At 36.2% G+C, this 21,031-nt stretch overlaps 1 protein-coding gene across 3 annotated transcripts in view; it reads right to left on the bottom strand.

Moving 5' to 3' along the window:
• The window catches only part of DACH2 (dachshund family transcription factor 2), a 400,510-nt gene that overhangs the window by 130,573 nt on the left and 248,906 nt on the right, over positions 1-21,031 (bottom strand). The gene's annotated exons all lie outside the window — the stretch shown is intronic.

The following is a 21,031-nucleotide window of genomic DNA, read 5'->3' as shown; positions in this document are numbered from 1 at the left end:
TGCCCTCAAGAATTGTGCTAAAGATATCATCAAAGATGCGAGATCAGAAAAAGTGGTGGGCCAGTCATGAATCAAGAACTACACAGGATGAGAAAGTATGGAGAAGGTATAATCTGAACAAAAGAAGGAGCACCCATGTGGATGAGATCATAGAAGCATTGAAACACTGAAGTGACACCATCAAGCCAAAAGAAATATTCACAAATACAGGAAGCAAAGACTTCTTTGGGTGGATATTCACATCATATTTTAACTTGCAAAGGTTGGGTATGGCCTCAATTGGGCTTATTTTGACAGTGTGGGGAATTTATGACAAAAATTACTGTCCACAACAAATAGTTTACTGACATTCACTATGTTTAGTTAAGTTCCTCAAGGACATAAAATATAAGACCATCCTCAATGACCTCCAACAGCTTTAAACAATAATAACTTCTTCAAATAATAGTTCTTTGCTCACAACTCCATGAGGGAGGTATTTAGGTAAGTTATTGAGCCCTAAGAAGACACATTGCCTCTTTGATCTTCAATGATTTCATCTGTAAAATGAAGAGGTAGATAAGATGAATAAAGCAAGAGGAAAGACAAACAAAAGACACTGGAACAAAGGGAACAATTTTATTGAAATGCACCAATTGAAGGAAAAAAATATTGCGAAATGTGAAATGAATCATAAACCTAGACTGTAGAATTATACCTAAATTGTAAAGTTTATTCATAAATGAGGTTTAAAAAATGGTTTCTGAGAAAGTAAGCTTCTTCACTAATTCAACTGGTTTAAGAAAGTAAATCAGGGAAATGAAAATCAAAAGAAAGCAGACAACAAAGAAGCAGAATTTTAGGGCATGCACATACAAAGGGGTGATATGAAAATTCATAAGCGTGCTGTCCCTGTCTTAGGGCTTTCCATTGTCACCAGAGCTAGTTTATCTTTAGTTAGTCTTACAAAGAGGCCTGTTCTTCAAGTGACAATGAGTTAAACAGAGAGAATTTGGCCTAGTACAATCAAAGTCAAGGATCTCATGTCTAAAGAATGAATCTTCCTAGCTGCCCTTCTTTCTAACAGCTCAGAAGAGGAAGCAAACTAGAGGAAGAACTATTAGTGGTCTCACATGTTCATAAGTACTTATAGCAAATCTTTTTGTAGTGGCAAAGAATTGGAAATTGAGGAGATGTCCATCAAATGGTGAATGGATGAACAAGTTATGGTATATGAATATTAAGTAATACTACTGTTCTATAAGAAACCCTGAATGGTTGGACTTTTGAGAAGCATGGAAAGAATTGCTCAAACTGATGTTGGGCAAAGGGAGCAAGAAAACATTGTATACGTTAACAACAACACTGTGAGTTGATCAGCAGTTCAAAGAGCTAGAACGACTTGGGAGACCTGTTATGGACAATGACATCAACATCCAGAGGGGAAAAAAATAAAAAACAAACAAACAAAAAACTTCACAGAATCTCAATGGATACTATGTTCACTTTTTTAAAACTACTCTCATGTTTTGCCTTCCTACCCCATGGTTTTCTCTCTTTCTCTTTATTCTTAATTCTTCATATACAAAATGACTATGTAATCATGTCAAATGCAACATACAAGCACAATTTTTTTCTAATTTTGCCACAAAAGGGTGTTAGAAGGGAGGGTGGTAGAAAAATGCATAACTTATATAAAAGTGGATGAATGCTAAAAACTTTCATAACATTTAATTGGAAAATAAGTTGTTAGTGAAATTTTTTCCAACTATTTTTCACGAACCTTTTATGGTTAATCTCTTAAGAACAAAACAAACAATGCATCCGTGTAGCTAACAGACAAGGGAACACCAGATAAAATGTGTTTTTCTTACAGCTATGGGAAGAGAATGAATGAAATCCAGTTCACCACATACTTCATACACTCCTATAGTGAATAGTAATTCATAAATGTTAATTTCATTTTCCACTCAAATCTGTATGATATTACTAAAAAATCCAGTAAATGATAGAAAAAAAGGACATAGAGAGCATTAATATAGTCAATAACCACAGTATTCTATAACTTGACAGGATGAAGAAACCATGCCATCAGAGATAGCACAGGGTCATGGGAAGTGCAGTAGTCATTGAAAGCAGAAAAAAAATTAGTTCAGATTCTGATTCTTCTACTTATTCCTTTTGTGATCTTGGGCAAATAATTTATTGTCTTTTGGCCTTTTTTCCTGCTCTATGAAATTAGTACAGTGATCTCTAAAGTCCTTTCCAGTTTTAAGACCTGAGATCTAGTACAGGTCTCTCATTTTACAGATGAGAAAATTGAGGCTCAGTCATTAATAGAGGGAAAAAGAATAGAGTGAGAGTTGATTGAAGGTAGATTTGATTTGTCAAGTCCTTAAGCAATTTAAATGATTTCCTGAGATTTTGTGAAAGTAGTCTTCAATTTATTTGTATGTATGTGTGTATAGTAAAAAAAGACTACATTTTAATGTATAGATTGCTTATCATTCTTTCTCAAGTTTCCTTTGCTCATTTATCATCCATATCCTATCCTCAAACTGTACTTATAACCCAAGACTGGGAGCTCCTCACTTCTTTTCTCCTATTCTCTTAACCTCTCCTCTTTTCATGCTGTTGTCTTCTATTCTTTATGATCTGGTTCATCTGCTTTTCCTAACCTGTATTTTTGTTTAAATTCATCTTTTTTGACTCTTTCTTGAAAGACATATAGAAAATGGCCAACCAGCTAAGAAACAGAAAAGAACCAATACTATAAAGAGAAAAGGAAGGATACTGAAATAGTTTAAGTACAGATAAAGGGTGCTGACTAAATTTACTCTCCAATATTAGGCTGTAACAACTGAATTTAACTTTCTTGTCAGCAAGAATCATTAAACTTTATCACACTAGGCCAAAGCGTCAACTGCTCCACCATAGTTGTGTTCTACCTAGGATGGTCACATATCTCATCTCTACATGAACTGTGTACAGCAGGAAATAGAGGAAAAGAACTAAAACATACAAGAAATTGGGGGTGGGTATAGATGAAGGAGATAGAGCTGTTCAACCCACCAGAAGCATAAGGAAGAGGATGAGGAGAACAGGGCTACACAAGACAGTAGATTTAATGGGAATTTGGGGAAAGTGCACATAAACATCATCCAGTGAGATTCGCCATTAGCAGGCCAATGAATGGTTTTCTCCAAACCCCACATACCAATTTTTTTGATAACTGGGGTTATCAAAATGAAGGGGGGTGTTTGTATATGTGTGTGTGCTTGCAAGTACACACGCACCCATGAGCTTCAAAGTGAGTTACCTTGAATGGAATATGGTGATTTTCTAGTTTCCTAATTGGTCACTGTGCCCATCCTTTTGTATTACTTTGAAAGCTTTGCTGTCAAAATTGTGAACAAGTAAATTAAGTAAAGGGGAACTATGAGTAATCAAATCTTGAGGCTTACAATTAACTAAGTGAAATGAAAAGCCAGCACATTGCAATATGACTTCATATAAAAACAAAATATTTAATTAAATTAACAGTTAAGGCAATGCAATGAATAACATTCCCAGAAAGAAATGAAAAGTCATCCCAACGTGCCACATTCTGTGAGACGAGCAGGCAAGTACTGTGGAGCTACTTGCTCAGTCACAATTTGCATTCCAAGCTGCTCTGGGTCAAGTCCATTTCACTAAAACATAAAATAAAGAAACATCTGGGAGCACGGAATGTTAATGTGCTCTACCACACTGAATCTAATGGCAACAATTCAGAAATTTCCTATAAATCACTTGTTGGAAGATATGGGTCTTTTCCTTTCAAACAGAGGTGGCATTCAGGCTTTCGTGTTCAGGTAACATCTGCATTTAGCAATTCTTTTATTGGGAAACATTTGGACACTAGAAAAGTCTGTGCCACACCTAAAGAGGAAAATGTGCTCTTGGACCTAAAAGTAGAGGGACTGAGAAGGCAGGAATTCACATGTCAGCTCGAGCAGCATAAATAGGGTTCCTTGCTTTCTATTTACTACTGGATACCCATAACAGAGAACAACTGGCCCAGTGTTCCTTAGGTAGCCAGGAACAGCTACCAAATTAAAAATAGCTCCATCCTGAGAGAAGGCTGTGAGGGAGATGCTGCCCAAACATGGATGTGTACAGTGGTTTTATTTGGCCAGATCACAAAGAAGTCATCAGAGTCGGTGGGGACTTGCTGTATTGGCAAATGAGAGTTGTTGTAATATAAGCAACTTGGGAATTTGGAAGAGTTCAGCCCTGAAAACAAGTTGATGTGTGATCAAGAACAAAATGCTTAACCTCTCCAAGTGCCAAGCAACTCTGTCAGACTGGAAGCTTCAGGTAAGTTGCTGATCTGTCTGTCACAAAGGAGGGAATTCCTACACTTTGGGAGTCTCCCAAATCAATGAAATCCGAAAATCAGATCAGCAAAAGATCTCCCAAAGTCTACAAACTCTATGTAATAACACAGTATTTCCAAAACAAGATACAGACATTCCAAGTAAGACATTTACATCCCTTTACTGGGTCAATCTCTCTTTTGCCTCATGTTGTCTCTCCCACGGAAATGAGTTCGGTATTTGCATTCTCATCTCATACAGGATCCCATGCTGCCCTTTGCAACAAGTTCCTCTCCACCAGCCCAGGGAACCTAATCATGGTAGGGATACCAAAACTGCTACTCTTTATTCCTGTTTGTGCAATTTTCTATACAACACAGCCTAGGCATTTAAGTGTGTAAAGTAAATGGATATTTCCTTGAACAGTTCTAATAAAACTACTATTATGTAAATCTTTGAGGTAGCAGAGATTTTATGAGCAGAATTCCCTGCCATAGGAAGTGTTGACCAAAAATGATCTAGTCCCTCTCATCCCTACTTTTATCCTTATAACTTCAAAGATAAGTACTAAGAAGCTGCCTTTACAGAAGTAAAGGGACTTTGCCAGGGTCTCAGGATGAATAAGCATCAAAGATGTGATTCAAATTCAGGTCATCTTAATTCAAGGCCCAGCACTTCCTCTCACACCAAGATGCCTCTTCTATCCCAGAATTCCAAATATGAGGAACAGTACTTGCGAAATGTCATTCCTGTACAGCGGAGGAAACAAATCTTCAACTCTTTGAATACTTTCTTTTCCCTTAGATTTTTAAGTTCTTTCTCTGTCACTGTCTCTCTCTGAAATATCTTTTTTTTTAAATATTGAGCAAACATCAGTCATAGCTCTTATCTGTGCTGTAGGCTTGAATTAGAAATTCAACAGTTTTCTTTACATAATCACTAACAGAATTATTAATTAGCTAGCTGATGTCCATCAATAAGGAAGTTCACTCTTGTTTTAGAAATGCAAGTCTTAGGGGCACTAATCTATGAGCTATAGTACTTGTCTAGATTACTGAAGGAGGACAATCTCACTTGGATTAGTTGTGCGACAATGGGTAAATCATTGAAAGGTGATGACAACGACTAGTCAGTCTTCTAAGATCCCTTCTGGCACCAATAGTCTATGAATTGATTATTCTAATATCAACAATATAACATTTCTGGGAAAAGCCAGTGGGAAACTAAAGGATCATTTAGAACTGGCATAGATCTTGGACATTTTCAGGCAGAATTATTCTTTCATATTGTGAAAAAGACATTAATATAATATAGTCTCATTCTGATCCAGAAAGGATGTAGCCTATTTCCCAGAAGACTCCTTATTCTGGCCCAGCTGGAGTCACTACCAAGGTCACATTTCCCAGTCTGCTGCTGTTACGGCTAGGGATGAAGTAGGTCAGGTGGTCCTGTGACAGAGCTAAGACTCACACACCGAAAGAGCAATTGATTTTCATTGCTGTCTCCAACCTAGCAACTGCATGACTGTTTCCACAGTCTACCATTGAAATGCTTATGTGTCAGCCAAGGTGATGGTTCATAATCAGACTGGATGAGCCACAGAGTCCTCATAGAGTTCATACTTTGGTAGCCTCAACCTTCACTAAGAAACTAAGGTTCCCATTCAAAATTATTTTATTTCTACTTTTCATCATTATCAAGTCTAGATTATGGGGTGATTTTTAAATGCTTTTGGTTAAGCTAATCAATAACCATTTAATAAACATTTAGTATGAGCCTGTGTTAAGGTCCTGTGCTAAGAACTGGTACAAAGAAAGTAAAACAGTGGTGTCTGCCCTCAAGAAATTCCCACTCTAAAGGAAAAGTCAAATAGATAAATAGCAATGGACACACAAGCTACAAATGAGAGAGATGGACTATATCTTTGGAAAGAAGATACTACTGGTGGGTTCCTATGGAATGTGAGATCTGAAGGAAACCAGGAAAGCTGAGAGAGGGCATCAAGTCAGAAGACAGGATATTGTAGGGGAAGAACAGGAAGTGTGCAGACCAGGGAAGTTGGATCAGAGAGGGAAGTGCAAAAAAAAGAGAAAAATAGAAAGGGGTCAGGTCTGGAAGGATTTTCAAAGCTAAAGAACCTAAAAGTTAAATACTGAAGATAACAGAAATCAACTGAAGTTTACTGGGTTGGGGAAGGGAGCATGGTATGACATGGTCAGAACTATGCTTTAGAAAATCAATTTGGCAGCTGAATAAAGGATGGATTGGAGAGGAGAGAGCCTTGCTGCTAGTCAATTATCATTCTTCATTGAAGGATTGATAGCTAGGACAAATGAAAAAGCAAAGCCACATTGGCTTTGGGGGTAATATCAACACCTTGACTGATATCTTTTTCCTCTAACTGTTCAAATAGGTTATTTAATATAAACATTTAAACAGGGCATCCCAAATGAATATGTGTCAGAAAATAATGTCTTTCTTGATCTCTTTCACAAGGTGAGAAATGTCTACATAGACTCATATACTATATCAGACAGTCACTATAGCAATTGATTTGGTTTAAATGTTTTTCCTTTTAACAAGGAAGATTTCCTGTGATGGAAAGGGAGAGCCAGATAGAACTACAATATAAAAACAAAAGGTTTTACTAAACTTAAAAATGTTTTTGAAAGAAAATAATATAGCTACCCACAAAATGACACCCACAAAACTAAGGCTCAAAGATGACTTTTGCTATACATATGATAGATTGTCTTTCAACTGGTCTGAGACATTTATGGATTGGAAAATTCCAGACTGGAAGCTTACACAGACTTCCCAGATGATCTATTCCAAAACATCTCATTTTTTTGGAGGAGATCAAGGTGAAGTCTGAGAGGACAAATTACAGAGGTATGAAGTAACCAAAGAAGGATTTGAACACAGGGCCTCTGACACCAAAGCCGTGCTCTCATATAATAAGACAAGAGATTCCCCAAGGTTAGCCCTTGGCATAGGCCATCTCTAACATTACTGAAGAAGGACTCCAAAGCTAGTGCTCTTGCCACTGTGTACAACAAAGATAAATGTCACCTGCCAGGAATATATGTGAAAGAAAATGGTAAGGAAATATTGAACCATTAACTCAATTTACTGTGGACCCCCACGTCGATAATAACATAAAGCAATTGAAGGTAAGCCGAGGTGCCTATTCAGCAGGTATCACTAATAAGTAAAATCAAGAGAGAGCAAAGGATCAGTTAACATAACTAACCATAATGCTAGGGGAGGGGAGAGGGGATGGAGAGAAAACACAAGATTGTCCAGGTATATTAGAATAAGAAACAAAGATAAAATATGTTTGGGTTACAATGATTCTCATTGGAGGAGCCCTTTCAGAATTTTTATAGTTCAGTTTATCTGAGTCGTGTGTGTACAAGTATTTGTGACCTCATTTGGGGTTCTCTTGGCAAAGATACTGGAGTGGTTTGCTATGCCCTTCTCCAGTTCGTTTTCCAGACAAGGAAACTGAGGCAAACAGGATGAAGTGACTTGTCCAAGGTCACGCAGATAATAAATGTCTGGAGCTGGATTTGAACTCATGAAGGCTATCCTTCCTTATTCCAAAATCAATGCTCTATCCACTATACCACCAAATTTCCCTTTCAAAATAGACAGGAGTATCATTTCATTTTAATCTTGCTTGGTATATATATTTTAGAAAAGATTAAAGCACATAAAATGACAAGTGAGAATGTCTCACTGAGAAGCTAAAAGGAAAATCAAGAATCATGATTCCAGAGGAATGTTTTATTCTAAGAGCAAATGATAAAGAGTCATTTGGATTAGAGACAAATACACCACAATTCCCTGGAGAACTCCTGGGACATCTTCTTTTATTTTATGTTATGACATTACATTTTGAAATGCAAATGCAAAACCAAGCAGAACATGCTGCCATGGTGCTCTTAACCTTCTCACCAATTACATTTCTCATCTGTCCTTGTATTTCCTCATCTGTCCTTGTATTTCTGTCCTTGTATTTCTCATCTGTCCTTGCATTGCCTGAAAACAAGAAGCTTTGGGGCATCATTTTGTTGCCATCATTAGAATATATTCAAAGTCTCCTTTTAATTTGTCTTACGTTATATTCTGAATTCTCTCCCTCCCTCTTGCCCCTTTATCCACTGAGAAGGTAAGCATTTATCAATTATACATGTGACAACATGAAAAACATATTTGCATATAAAAAGTAAAAAAAGCACATGTCAATCTGCAAAGAGTTCATCACTTTGGAGGTGGCAAGAATTTTTCATCATCAATCCTTTGGAATTGTCTGGGATCACTGTATTGCTGAGAATAGCTAAGTCTTTTCCAGTTGACCATCATTACAATATTGCTATTACTGTGCACAATGTTCTCCTGGTTCTGTTTGTTTCACTTTCAGTCAGTTCATCTAAGTCTTACCAAGTTTTTCTGAAATCATTTTGCTCATCATTGCTTATAACACAATAATATTCTATCATAAGCAAATACTATAGCTTGTTCAGTCATTCCCCAGTTAATGGGCATCCCCTCAATTTCCAGTTCTTTCCCATCACAAAAAGAGCTGCTATAAATATTTTTGTACATATAAGTTCTTTTCAATAGATATTCCATTTCAAACAATTTTAATGAACTTGACACAAATGCCTACTATGGGAAAGGGCAGATCCAGACCCACAACAACAGAAAGAGCAAAAACAGGCACAGCTTTGTCCTCAAGGAGCTCCTAACCTCCCCCAAAGATGGCATTTTATGCTCTCCTTTTTATAGAAAGCAAATGTACATTGAAGGCGCAGCTATATTCAAAACTGCAACACCAGCATAGAGAAGAAGACAAAGAACTGAACCAAAGAGAATGAAGGAGAAGCATAATCTTTTTCACAAATTATAATAACAAAAAACTTGAGCAAATTTTCAGGTTCTGGCTGTTTTTATGCCAATTAATAAGAGACCATTTCCTTTCTATAGTGGTAATTTGTGCTCTGGGCTATGATACCATCTTCCTCACCTTTATGCCACCTTTTCAAAGAATGGTTTAGCTCTATAAAAGGAATATTTACAATTGCTCAAGAAAAACTGACGTTATCAGGACTAACAGAACTATTTCATCATATTCAAACTCATCATCATCATAGTCCCATGAATTTATGCCTCTGCTCTCATTATTCCCACCACTCTGGACTTGATTCATAACTTGACCCATGGATCTGTGAGATCTCCTCAATCATATTAGAAGATCCTTGATGGCATAAACCATATTCTATGGTTCCTGTGTATCTCCAAGGCCTGAAGTAGATTCTCAAAACAATTTCACTGAAGGAAAGCATAAAACTTAAAAATGGCTTTGAACAAGGAGTCATATAAGGAACAGCAATGAAGTCACAACTAGGGCTGAATCAGCAGTATGGGGAGGGGAAGTGAATAAGTTTAAAAAGATTAAGAAAGGTAAGAAGGGATTAGGTTGAAAAGACCTTTAAATGCCAAAGCTTGGTCCTGAAGGTGATATGGAATCACTAGAGAAAACTACTGAGTCAGGGTCAGAGGCATGACCTGAATTCAGATTCTCCTAACTCTGAGCCAAGTTCTCTGCTCATTATGCCATGACTCCCTTAATGAAGGCAAAAGACTGCTGTAGTTTTTTTTTTGTTACCATATCACATTTACAATCAAAAACCTTGAGATCACAGTCCACTAAAACCTCAAGCTCTTTTATGTAAAAAACTACTTCCTAGTCATGTCTCATGCATCATATAATTATAAAGTTGATTTTTTGAACCTAAGGGTAGAATTTTGCCTTTGTTTCCATTAAGTTAAATCTAATCAGATTAGGTTCAATGTTCTAACCTGTCAAGATCTCCAGGGAATTTTGATTATAATCCCATGTATTGGCCAACAGTTTTGAGCTATATGAAAATTTGATAAGCATGATATCAACCCAAGACTTAAAGATTTTAAACAGCACAGGGCACTCCACCTGTAGACCCCTCCCAAGCAATATAAACCCATTAATGGACTCTCCGGATCTAGTCATTCAACCAGTTCCAAATTTCCAAAAGCACCTGTCATACATCTCTCCACCTTTTCCCATATAGATGAGCAAAGAGATCATGTGAAATAATTCATTCAAATACAGATAACCTAAGCATATGCTAATTTCTCCTGACTTTCCACAGTCCAGTCATTCTGTCAACAAAAGAAAATGATGTTCATCTGCTATGACTTGATCTCATTCGTTGGGATCACCATATCTTTAACCAGATTATTACTAACTATGCCTCTAAAAATTTTTCTTGAAATTTACCAGGAATTAGGTCAAGGATATATTGCCAGCTCCATTCCTTTTTTATTTTAATGAATATTCTCCATTCTCTAGGAAAAGAGAAGACTATAAATGGCTGCCTAAGTCAATGGCTTTTCATTAAGCAATGTCAAAATCTATCTATGTCAGGGGTTATTTTCATAGCCCCAAAGAAGTGCATGGATACATTTGGGGAACCATGGACTTGGCTGTAAAAAAGACACTAAAAAAACCATGACTGGTTTCCTTTATAATCCTATATATTTCACTGTAAGCATTTAAAAGAGTATTCAGAGAATATATGAGATGACCAAAGGGGTCTGAGACACAAAAAAGACTGAGAATCCTTTATCTAAGAAGAGCTTTCTTAAAATTTTAAACAGAATATATTTCAGTTTGAAATCACAGAATGTTAGCATTTTAACCCAGCCCTAATAGGACAGAATGATCAATTCTGTGCTTTCAGTAGAAAAGTGCTATTTCTTCAGATGTCCAGAGCAATCAAAGAATCACAGATTAGATTTGCAAGGGAGGTTAAATTTCATCTTAACCACCATTCACATTTTCAGCCTGTGGAAAATCAGGCCCATAGGTGATTAGCACAAAGATACACAGGTAAGTGACTGACCCCAGGCCCTCTGACTTCAAAGCCAAGACTCTTTCTACTGGAACACAGTTGATACAGAGATAATGCTTAGGGGAGTAATAGGTAAAGGTGAAATAATGAATACAGGTTATTAGGAAAGAGAAGTCCCCTCCTCCAAATTAAATAGAACCATAGGGCTGGTGGATGGTTTGCCAGCAGATACTCGTCTTCTAGTTTTTAAATTCTCTTCATCCAGTTAACAATAACTTTTTAGAAAGAGAAACAAAACATACGCTAAACACATAAGAGCTTCAAAGTGCTGAAAGAACAATCTGATTCAAATGAGGAAAAAAAGAAACAATGGGGCTATAAAAGAAATTTCTCTCCTCCTGCAGGAAGGCTCTCAATTCCATAGACCATTGGATGATAATAAGACTGACCTTAAGATGACTACAAATGAGCAGAAAAAATAGATATATACAATTGATCAGCAGAAGAGAACTTCCAGATAAAATAATAGCTAATGATGTTACAATGTGATATTACATTGCAATCTTTGGAGGATTCTATGGTATAGTTTAAATCTCAACTCCTACCACTTATGAGCTACATGAACCCTTTGTAAATTTCAGATTCCAGCTCTATAAAATGAGGGGTTGAATTACATGACCTCTACGATCCATGGTAGTTCAAAATGCACGAGTCTCCTAATCTATAAGAGCATTTTGAAAATGCTTAAGGGTAATTTTATCTGCCAGATTCAACTTGAGGAAAACTTTTTCTGGCCCCCAACCCGTTTTCATTCCTTCTTATCCCAATTCCATAGTGTAGGTGGGTGGCAGCATTTCCATAAGAGCAGTCCTCTAGGCATAGATGTGGATAATTTGGGAGAGTTCCAGAATAAAAAGTACAATTTCCATATACTCTCAAAACCATTATTGTTACTTTTAGTGACCTGTGTAATTAATTGAGCCCTCTTCCTCTTTGGCTAACTTAAACTCTTCTCCATCTTTTCTACAGAGGCTATTATCTACTGTGGTTTCTGTGTGTGTGTTTATGGGGGAGAGGAGCATAGCGGTAGTCCATGTCAAGCCATATAGATTCTGTAGTCATTTTTTTATTCTTTTTCAGAGGCTCATGTTGCCTTTTCCCGTAGGGATTTCAAATGGGATCAGCGCTTTTTTTGTGCAACAGGGCAAGTCACGATTGAATTAGCAATATGTGTTGGTTTGCATGTGTAACAAGATATTAAGATTCTGGTGGAAAGGAAGTCACTGTCTAAATGTGTAGTTCAGATGATCACATCTAATGATTCCAAAATAATGCATTTTTCAACCAGCCTCTAGGCCTAGCACATCATAAGCAATAAATATGTACTCATCAATTAATTCATTTACAATCAAAACCCTTGAGAAAAGATACAAGTTTCAATAGTTTAATACATGTAGAAGTAGAGGGATATATGTTCTTTGTCAAATATCATCTGCTCACTTCCTTTTAAAACCATAGCAAAAGCTTTATTTTCCTGATATCTTTTTAGACACCCAAGAGTTGATTTCTTATTTTGTTTTGTTTTTTCCACTTAAAGTTTTTATAAGTGCAGATAAATGAATCTTTCTCCAATTAATCACTAAGTAACTTTGACTGGTGGAGAGAGAAAATCATATTACAAATGAACAGCTACCTGTTATCAAATTACAAGGCATTTTAATCAAAGGGCCCACCAAAAATGACCAGTTAACATATTTCCACTGACCTGGGGGGATTTTTTTTCCAGTTAACAGCCTCTGAAGAATGCTACCTTTTGATTCTTGTCTCTGACACAAAAATGATTGTCCCATTTAGCCAGAGTTCTATCACATAGATCAGGGAATCCTATTTACTCACATACCCTGGGAACATTAAAACACAATGGCATGATTGTCTCTGGGAGAAAATTTTAAAGATTGACTCACCCCCCCCCCACAAAAAAGGAGGTAGAGATCAAAAGGTAACTTTAATAGATGTTTGACTAAGGTCAGCCTCCAAGGAAATGGAACACTGAAGATGAAAGAGAAGAAATAGACTGGGCTTCTAAGCTCGGCCAAATCCATTTGGCATTGTTTAGCTTTTATGTTATACTTCATTTTGGGGCAAGATATCACAGCTGAAATGAGTTGGCTGCCATCTGAAGATTTTAATGTTTTCGTGACACTTTAACATTTAGCAAAGTTGGATAAACCAAAATCCTGCTTTCTTAACTAATGTTGGTTATTTAATGAAAGTTATCACTAAAAGGACAGACAATAACTGAGGAAAGAAGTGAATGGATTCTAAAAGGATCAAAAACCCAAAACTGCCCCAGGCTTTTTCCCCCCAGAGCTAAATCAACATGGTAGTCAATACGTTTGGTATAATTTTATCTGGAATTATTTAGGAGATGGTTTTGCCATTGGATAGAAGCATTGTAATTACCGACATGTAATAATTGCCTAGATAGAACTAGCTTTACTTCATTAAGAAGATGCTGGTATAATGAATACTTTTTAGTTGTTAGTGCCATCAATTAAATGATACTCAAAACTTTGGATGTAAGAGGAAATTATGGGACATTTCATTTATTTAATACTCTAATGGATGTCAAAATTTATAGATTATTATATATAATCATATTAAAAAGGTGCTTATTTTTCATTAACAGAGAAAATAATGCAGAAAGAGATGAATGAAGTAAGCTGATCCTGTCTCGCTGCATGGAGGAATTTTCACCAAGGAGATGTCTTAATTTTTAGTGTTCAGAATTCCTGCCAATGTACAATCATGACTATTAGCAAGATAGTCTTCTATATTGGCTAGAGGGAAGAACTTAGGGTTAGAAAGATGAGAGTTTACACCCAATCTTAGAAACCTCCTAGCTATTTGATCATGAGTAGCACACTAAATCTCAGTGAGACTCAATTTTCCCCATATGTAATATGAGTATACCATCTATATTTCCTATCTCCCAAACCTGTTTTAAGGCTCAAATAAAAGACTGTCTGCATAGTGATTTGCAAATTTCATAGACTTACATAAAGTACAGTTTAGTAGCAGTTGTAGTATTATTTCAATAACTATTCAGTTAATTTAGACACAACCTCACCCTACCCCCATCAATTTTACCTTTGCCAAAAAAATCATGACTGAAGTTGATGAAGGATCTTAAGGTCTCTTATTTTAACTTATTCACAGAATTTCCTCAGGGTGTTACTTTTTTCTGTGTTCATATATTATCTACAAATACTTGTAGTCCAGAATGCTTTGGAAAAATTGGGAGCAAGATCCCTATAACATCTGTCATTTAACAAAATGTTTCAATCCATTTGTTCTTTTTAAAATAAAGGTTTACTCTTCATAAAATTCTACACTTTACAATGTATTCCTCTTTCCTTTACTTCTGAGACCCTGAATAAAAAATTAAAGAATGTTTATAACTTTTATGGTTTATTTTGAATCCTACTACAAGCTTTATTAATTATGTCTGTTTCTTGGCTGATTCTACAGGAATTTTCATCACAAAATAGAGAAAAGGAAATGATACTTTTCCTCTTTCAAAGTATCTAATTCCTTTCTCCCATTTTGTTGCTGTTTGTTTTGGCATTTCTAGAACTATAGCATATAACAGTAAGGAAAGAAAGCATCCTAGCCTTACCTCTGTATTTACTGGGAAACTATCTAGTGATTTCACATAACATATAAGTAATGATAGCTTTGAGTTTGAGATAAATACACTACAAAGAAGACACCTTATAGTACACAATAAAGAATAGGAGGGTCCCTCAAATTGACTCATCTAAGAAAAGAATGGGTAGGTAGACTAAAAACTATCTTCTCTTCTGCCTTATGAAAAATCTGAATAAAAGATTATTCATGGAGTTCCTTCCCCTTAGAATCAGCAGCAACAATGTTTTTGGCCTATGACAGAGAGCTATGAAACTATTCTCTGACATAAATCCAAATTTAAATGTTCCACAGATCAAAGGTTTGATTAAAATACTTGAAGGTTCCAAGGAATTATGATATGTTTGGCATTTATTTTTCAAGAGGAAAAAGGACTGAAGTTGTTACAGAGCATTTGGACTATTTCCATCCTCTAGGGCAAGAAATTCTCCAAAACGATTTGTCCTTGCAGTGTTGCAATGTCCTTTCCTACCAACCGTTGCTTGAGAGGATGTCAGGGAAGAATCAGAGTGAAGTGTTATGTTTTTTTTGTTTTGAGAATCATTTATTTATCCGTAAGAAAAGAATGAAGAAAGGCGAAGAGACTTTTTGCTCAAAATCTCTTAAGATTTTGAGCAATAAATCCAGCTGACCAAATGTTGCTGAGGCAGTACTTTTTCATCATCATCATCATCATTATTATTATTATCATTATTATTATGTTATATTATACATATAAATATTTCATTATTATTATAAAATTATTATTTTAATAAGTCATTTTTCCTTGAAATCGACCTGTATTAAATATCCAATAGTTATTAAGCATCTCCTATATTTAGTGCATTTTGTTAGGTGCCAGGTTTAAGGAATAGCTTATTTGTGAGAGAAGGACAGGCACCAAACAAATCTCGGATCTGAAAGGCCATAGATTTGGGTTCAAATCTCAGCTCTTCCTGCCTGACAGAAAAGGCTTGTTTTTATTTTTCTGCATGAGATTTAACCTAATGAAATAATCTATGTAAAGCTTAGAATTTCATGTCTATTATTATTATTATTATTCATTAGAGTATTATACACTTTAGTTGCTAAAATTCTTCACAAATAGCATGCTATCTCTCCCCAAACCTACAAGAAGGAAGGCAGGAAGGAAAGGGGGGGGGGGGAGAGGGGGAGAGGGGGGGAGGGGGGGAGAGAGAGAGAGAGAGAGAGAGAGAGAGAGAGAGAGAGAGAGAGAGAGAGAGAGAAAAGGAAGGAAAGAAAGAAGGAATGAAGTTAGGAAGGGAGGGAGGGAGGGAGGGAGGGAGAGAAAATACTGGGGATACAAATAGAAAGGGAGTTTTTCCTGTCTTCAATAAACTTACATTCTAATTAAGAAATGGTAGTCAAGGATGAGAATTTTGATCTGGATAGTCACAGCACTAATGAGTGAGGTGAGTGGAGCCAAAGAGTATTCTACTATCAAGCCCTTCTTAGAAAACGATAGAACTGATTTGGTTCCTGTTTCTAGAGCAAGGGGGAAGGAGAAGATCTGATGACTAGATTCTCAGGATGGATGTGGAAGCACAATCTATAGGCTGCTAGATTTCATGGGTTCAAGGTTGGCTTTTCAATCCCTTCCCCTCACCAATCAGGACACCTCAGTCCCATGGAAAAATTCCAAAACTCTGAGGATTATATCTCCCTCAAGGAGAGAGAGTGAATCGGATGGGTCTCTTCTGAGGGAGGGGGGTTATTCAGGTGAGAAGTAGGGGGACAATAATATGGCAGATTCCCTAGCTTCTGTTTCACTGCCCAATTTCTGTACAAGACATAGGAGGATCAATTATGTTGTGGAGGGTTTAGGAAGCATATGAGCTTGGGGTAATAGGCTGGAAGTTTTATGGCAATGTCAATCAGGGGCTGCAGCATGACTGGCTTTCAACAGTTTATTTTTATCCCTACACAGCACACAGAGTATTTTCAAAGTAGTTTCTTCCTCTGGAAAAAAAAATCTGGGAAGCAGCCAATATCCTTAGTCTAGCTATTGCAACTTAATAGAATTAGAGTTTATTGATGTTCAGTGTGATATAATGCCAAGAGACTCAGATTCAGAATTTGTGGACTTGGGTTCAAATTACAGTTCCACTTTCAACTTCTAAAACTGAAACAAATGACTTCTCCTTGGACCTCAGCTTTCTTCTCCATCAAATCTCTTTCAGTTCGAAGTATGTGAATGTTTGATATCTCCAACTGGCATTCAAAAGAGCTCACACAAAAACATAATATGAAAGTAGAACTTCATTTATGTATAAGTGGTCATGAACCATCATAAAGATTCAGGGTGCTGAGCAATACTAGGTCTCTTTTTACTTTTCAATGTATACTAGGCTAAATGAAAAAAATCAAGAAAGAAAAACACATTATGGGCACTTTTGAAGCTATGAATGGCAGATTTCCTACTAAGAAAACTGCATTTAGGTGTGGAAATGTTATGAGAGCAAAGTGAGGGCCAAGAAAATCTCTTGGCAAATATCTACCATTTAAAGAGTGGAGAAACAGTCCCGTCCTCTAAGGAATAGCAAGTTCTAGATTAGTACTTCTCAACCCTTCTGTTCCTAGGATCCCTTTAAGACTGATAAGAATTAGAGACCCCGAAATGAAAACTGCCAGGAATATTATTGGCAATTTCCAGGCCTCACAGATCAAGGAGAAAGTACTGCAAAGAGTCACAAAGAAACTGCACATTTTGTGAGTTTGCAAGGAGGATTCCACAGAGTTTTGCAGCTTCACACTAAAGAACCAAAGGGCTTAAACTATGATGTCCTGGAAGGCAAAGGAGTTGGAATTAGAATTCCAAAGCACCTTCCTTGCAAAGTTCAGCACAATCTTTACAAACAAATGCAGACTTTTTTTTAAAAAAAAGGAATACTTACCAGCACTTTTAGCTAAAAGACTATTGCTGAAGAAAACATTGACCTCCAAAACCAAGAATCAAGAGAAATATAAAAGAGAATTAAAGAATCAAGACAGAGGAAATTTAATAAAGTTAAATTATTTCTAACAAAACAGATTGATAAGAATTATTGAAGACTCTCCCTCCAGAAAGTCTGTTTACTTTACAAATAGATATATATAAAATAAGTATAATACAAAAATATATAGTTATTTGCCAGGTTAGAAATGAAAACACCATAGAAGCATTATTCTGAAAATATTACTTACTCGGTATATCCTCTGAAAATATCTAGGGGACTACTGAGGATCCCCAGACAGTACTTTGAAAACTACTAATCTAAATCAATAAGGGATACTCTTAAGAATAAGTGGACTAAGGGAGGTCCATTCCTGCTTTCAGGCATATGAATGAATAATTTGAGAAAAAAGAATGACAAATCTATGCTGTTTCTCCATTAGACTGACAATCAGAGTCATAGAATTTCAAAGTCAGAAAGGACTTTGGTGACCATTTTGATCAGACCAATACATGAAAAAAAATCTTACTATAACATCAGTTGTCATTTACTCTGAAGACCTCCAATGAAAGAGAAGCCAGAATCAATAGAGAAAAGACATTCTCCCTTGGAAGACTGTTAGAGATGAGCTTTCTCCTTTTCCCTACTATCTTGGATCTTCTTCTCTCCAGGCTACATATCTTCAGTTCCTTCAAGTGCAACTCATTGGATATGAAGACAAGACCTTTCCCCATCCTAGTCTCTCTCCTCTAGATGCTCACCAACTGATAAGTAGTAGGGACCCAGATGTGTCAAGTAGTACATAAAAACAGGATGGGTGGCTAACACCACAAACTAATTTTTTCTATGACAGAAAGGCAACTGCAAACACTTTGGGTTACACCAAAGACTATCAAACTTTAGCTTGTCTTTGCTCTATGGATTAGTATATGGTAATGGAGTTGTTGGAAAGCAAAAAATTTAGCTTCCAAGAAGCATAACAGTAAAGTAGAAATTAGCTAAACAATGTTTTATGAATTAGGTCTTTAGTATGAAAATAGAGGGGCCTGCCCCATCTGATGGAACAGACTTTTTGACTGATTTATGTCACCAACCTTGAATTATCGATCTATCTGCTTATATATTATATTTTATAAGGGGTAGCAAGGGATCACACCATCTGGAAAGAAGATATCCATCGATGAGAGCAACTTATTCCAAGTAAACAGTAAAATTCCAATACCTCGATGATTAAATAGGTGTTTAAAAGCTTGTCTGGCCAAAGCAGAGAAAGCTTTCTAACTGATTTTCTGCCCTGAAAGCCCAAAAATGATCCACAGATTATGTCTGGTGTCCTCAGGTCTATAGCCATTATACAGGAAGGATAACGAAGGGGATGGAACTGCTCGAAATCTTTGGGGAATGGTTAACTTTAGATAATAGAAATACAAAATCTCTTTTGAGAACATAAATAACTGATTGGAAAACCAAAGTGTTCAATTTGGCAGCCATCTCTAAATACTTGCAACAAATGTTCACGCATCCATATGAAAGAAGAGGGCTAGCTGCTAGGGTGACAAAGGCAAAAATTAGAGCTCCTTTCCTCAAGCAGCTTACAATCTGCTAGAAGTGACAGACTATGGAAAAGTTTTGAAGTCTAAATTCAATTGTAAATATATTTTCTAATATCCTAGTAATTTTTGTAGTTTTCAGAACAGCAATAGTCAGTGAACCAAACCAAGTTACGTCTATTGCAAATGTTTTTGAAGGCAAAAGTTGACTCGAATGGAAACTGGAAAGAGGTGGAAGTGTTTAAAAGTTCATCATTTTAGTTTAGAAATGAATACAACAAATTCTTATTAAGAACAAAAAACGGTGCAGCTAGGTGGCGCAGTGGACAGAGCACCGACCCTGGAGTCAGAAGTACCTGAGTTCAAATCTGGTCTCAGACACTTAATAATTACCTAGCTGTGTGGCCTTGGGCAAGCCACTTAACCCCATTGCCTTGCCAAAAAAAAAAAAAAAAAAAAAAAAAAGAACAAAAGACAAAATGGCCAGACTTCTATGCAAACAAGATAACTGACTACTTACTTGATATACAATAGGTGCTTAATACCTGTTTGCTGATTTATAGATAATTTTTTTAAAAATCTACTATTTTATAGGATCTCAAGGTTTACAAAATAATTCTCTTCAGAATGACACTCTGAAGAGTTCAAGTATTATTTTCCCATTTTATGGATTAGAGAATTGAGTGTGACTTAGGGAACTTAAGTGATTTGCCTATAATTCACTCACCTATTAAATGGAAGGGCCAGGCTGCTGGTCTTCAAATGGAATCCCCTTTCATCTACACAAATGTTTCTCTTTCTCATTCTCCAGTCTAAACAATTAGTCTACAAAACTATGGCACAAGAATAAAAATGACCTGTACAACATGGAAACAAAGTAAAGACTGACAAATTGCTGAGGGGGGGGGGGGAGTAAGATTGGGGGAAAATTGTAAAATTCAAAATAAATAAAATCTTTAATAAGAATAAAAATGACCCCCCCATTTCATAAAGCACTTTAAATTTGGGCAGCTGTGGTACAGAAATAGAGTGCCAAGTCTGGAGTCATGCAGATGAGTCTTCCTGAGATCAAATCCAGTCAGCTAGACACATTTTCTATCTTCTTCACCCTAGGCAAATCAATTAACCCCATTTACCTCAGTTTCCCCTTCTGCTAAATGATCTGGAAAAGGAAATGACAAACCATTCCAGTATCTTTGCCAAGTAAACCCCAAATGGGATCACAAAGAGTCAAACATGACTGAACAACAAATTAAACTTCACAATGCACCTTTACCAACAACAAATTACAGAACAAGAATGTAATGGAATATCATTATTTCCTGAGAATTGATTAATGGGTGGAATTTAGAGAAACATGAGAAGACTTATGAACTGATGTAAAATAATATAACCAGAACCAAGAAAACAACAAATATAATAACTATAACCAATGGAAATGGAAAAAAATGATAAGACAAAACTGAAGCTGATTAATTTTGCATAGACTTTGAAAAACAGTTGATGTGAATTGATCATTGTTTTTAGAAATTAATGTGATATAAAAGTAGACTTATTCTAAATTCTTTTAAAGGTTTACATTTTTTAAAATTTATTTAAGCCAA

The sequence above is a fragment of the Macrotis lagotis genome, chromosome X (assembly GCF_037893015.1).
Source record: "Macrotis lagotis isolate mMagLag1 chromosome X, bilby.v1.9.chrom.fasta, whole genome shotgun sequence".
In the NCBI taxonomy this organism is placed as follows: Eukaryota; Metazoa; Chordata; class Mammalia; order Peramelemorphia; family Peramelidae; genus Macrotis; species Macrotis lagotis.
The sequence above is the reverse complement of the archived record's forward strand: the minus strand, read 5'-3'. Positions and strand labels throughout refer to the sequence as shown.